General features: G+C 41.4%; 1 protein-coding gene across 1 annotated transcript in view; it reads left to right on the top strand.

Moving 5' to 3' along the window:
- NPAS3 (neuronal PAS domain protein 3) overlaps nt 1-3,402 on the top strand; it is a 1,311,878-nt gene that overhangs the window by 140,519 nt on the left and 1,167,957 nt on the right. The gene's annotated exons all lie outside the window — the stretch shown is intronic.

Below are 3,402 nucleotides of genomic sequence, written 5' to 3' on the forward strand. Positions count from 1 at the left end.
CTCCTTTGAATTTCTTATCAGATAGTTCCATTACCTGCTCTTCCTCTTAAAATTGTCTTAGTTCTTTATTTTGGTCACTTGCTTCCCCTGTGTTATCCTGTTTCTTTGTTTGCATTGAAGTTGTCTTGTTTTCTCTGAGATATTTTGAAGTTGTTTTCATTCTTGGTTCTGTAATGGTTTGTTTCACCCTGATTTTATATTTGCTTTGATTCAATATGTCTGTATGGGTGGGGCAGTTGTGCTTTGGTTGTTAGTTTGGCAGCACTGGAGAACTTCTAATCTGTCTCTGGGTTGGTGAAATAACTGGTGAGAATGTGGACACGGGATTCTGTTGTGAAGAGGAGCTGTGGTTGCGATGAGTAAGTCTTGTCTACCATTTGTTGATGAACCAATGATGCAGGAGCTGGTGGTGGTGCTTATCCATTGGATGAGGTAGGTGGCGTGGTAGAAATCTGAGTAGTAAAGAGAGAATGAACGCTCCCCACCCAATGGAGCAGGCAGGAAGAAACAAAAAGAAAAAAAAAAAAAAAAAAAAAATAAAAATAAAAGATAAAAATTGGAGGAAGAAAAGGAGGTGAAAAGGAAGAAAAAGAAAAGGGGGTAGACAAGAAGAAAGATTGGTAAAAATGGAAGAAGAAGAGGTAGAGGGAGAAATGAACAGATAGAAAGGAAGAAAATTTGGAGAACAGGAAAGGCAAAATAAGGAAGTTGAGAAGGTGGGAGTTTTGTAGTTATAGTTAGCTGACAGCCCTGGTAGCAGGCAATTGTGGTGCAAATTACTGATGCACTGGGGCAAGTGCCCAGGAGGTGAAAGGAGCCTGGTGCGAATGGGCACCTCCAGGAGAGAAGGCTGTAGGTGTGTAACTCCTGTGCTCAGTGTGAGAATGATCAGCCAGTGATGCAAGCACAGGAAGAGTGTCCTGGATCTGTCTATTCAGAGTGGGGTTGCTGAGGATGGATAGGCTGTGGAGGAGGTGGTCAGGGGATCTAGGTGGGTCTGGCACCCTGCTAGGCATATGTAGTCATTTATCCAGTCCTGGCTAGACCCTAGTGGAAGGCTGCCCTGAGACTAGCTTCTCTAACCACTGCAGCACAGGCCTTTCTGCTTGCAGATGTGGGAAATGCCTGGTGTGAGTAGGTGCCTCTGAGAGTGGAGGCTGCAGAGGTGTGTCTCTTGAGAACACAATACTCATAAAACGTGTTCATCTGGAATGTGAACCAGATATGGCTGTGGCATTAAAATACACTATTTAACTATGCTCTCAACACCATTTTAATTCTTAACCTATTGGTGCATTTCTAAAATTTTAAGGCACTCTTGAAGTGAGTATCCATGCCCACTAATAAAAATATACCATATGTGTCTTCATTGATTTTAAAATAAGAAGCTGAGCAAAAAGAGACAGAGAGCAGAAGAGGCTGTGTCCTCCATAGTGATTGATCACTGAGACTGGAGAAAATAAAGGGCAGCTTACAAGGTTTTAAGTGTAGGCTTTTGGAATCAGACAAATCCAGGTTTGGATTCTGGCTTTCCCACTTACTGGTTCTGAGACCTTGGGAAAGCACCGTAAGTTTCTGGGTCTTCTTGCTTCATCTGAAAAATGAGAATAATAAGTTGCACCTTGCTGGGTAGTTGCAAGAATTAAATATATAATACGTACAATACCACAAACATGCAGCACCTGATAGGTGACTAGCAAATGTTAGTTCTTTCTACCTTCCCACCCCCACCTTAGATACAGTCCACGCATGGACTTGGTGGTGCTATCTGTAAGAAAAATCAGTTAGAGCAAGTCTGCCATGCTGAGCAACACCAGTAAATTCTTTCACAGTCTGCAAGTTTCCAAGTGAGTTCCTCAGGGAACTGGCAAAATACTGGGGAAGAAACTTGAGGCACTCTCTGGAATTTGATAATTTAAAATAAGATATTCCAACCCTCTGTCCTTTCCTCATGGAAGGCTTTTTCTGCTAATAGCAGGCTAGATTATTTTCCGACCTGCTGCAATAGGAACAAGTTTCTAAACCATAGGTTGATTTTTCCTAAATCAATAAAATGTATAAATCAAATCCAAGTAATTTATATCAGATGGATATCATTTAATGCAAATATAGAGCATTTCCTCCCTACTTGTCCTTTGTCAGGTCTCAGCCTAGATGTTGTTTTTGGGACATCTTCTTGGATGCGTCAAGTTTTGTGTTGTTGTTAGGTGCTGTTGAATTGATTGGTTTCAACTCATAGAGACTCCTTTTAAAAAGTGGAACTGCCCCATAGGGTTTTCTAGGCTTTATGGAAGTGGATTGCCGAGTCCTTCCCTGTGGAACTACTGGGTGGATTCAAATTTCAGTTAGCAGCCAACTGCTGCTTTGTGCCACAAGAGCTCCTTCAGGTTTGGTTATCACCCTTCTAAGTGCTTCTTATCTTGCTTGATTGTAATTGTATGTTGTTCAATGATCCTCCTTCCCATGAGATTATAAATTTTTGGAGGGCAGGAAACGTAATCTGTATTGTTCTATTGTGTTGACAGTCTCTAACAGTTTCTGACCCACAGTAGCTAGTAAATTAACATCTGTTGCCGTGAATTGTGTGGACAGAAGTCATTTGTATGTTACAGAGCATACACACCAACGGTGGGTTAAATGATACTCCCTTTTTTGTTCTTTTCTACTCTGTGCTCTTCTTGTTGATTTCTCACATTTTTTTGGGGGAAGTTTCCCATTCCCACTGCTGTCTAGTCAGATTTGACTCACAGTGACCCCTCCTTGGTTTCTGAGGCAGTAACTCTATGGAAGTAGATTGCCCAACCTTCCTTCTGAGGAGTGGTTGGTGGGTTTGAACCACCAGCCTTCTGGTTAGCAGTCAAATGCCTTAGGCACTACACCACCAGAGCTCCCTGGGGAAAGTTAGGGAGGGATAAAAAGTTATATAATCTTTCCTACTCCCATTTTAGTTCAACCTCACAATGGATTTATTGTCCTTTATTCTCTTACTTCCAATTTATCCACCCCTGCTTTACAGTCTTCCTCTTAGTTCTAATATACTGGTTCATCATATGTTGTTGTTGTTGTTATTGTTATGTGCCGTTGAGTTGGACCAGGCTCATAGTGGCCCCTCGTTGGGTTTCCAAGGCAGTATCACTACAGAAGTAGATTGCCCCATCATCTTTCTGAGGAGTGGCTAGTAAGTTTGAACTGCCAGCCTTCTGGTTAGCAGTCAAGTGCCTTAGGCACTATAGCTAATTTAAAAATATTGTTAATCTCTCCTGTACCTTTCTGATTGCTTCTGTTAATTAACATATGGTGTAACTTAAAATAGATTTGACTTCTTGAATCCTGAACTCAGGGCTCCTCATCCTTTCCCTGACTCTTTTCATCCTTTTTTTTTTTTTTTTTTTCCCCTGTTTC

The sequence above is a fragment of the Orycteropus afer genome, unplaced genomic scaffold (assembly GCF_000298275.1).
Source record: "Orycteropus afer afer isolate SDZICR_OR568_19922 unplaced genomic scaffold, OryAfe1.0 scaffold00051, whole genome shotgun sequence".
Lineage (NCBI taxonomy): Eukaryota > Metazoa > Chordata > Mammalia > Tubulidentata > Orycteropodidae > Orycteropus > Orycteropus afer.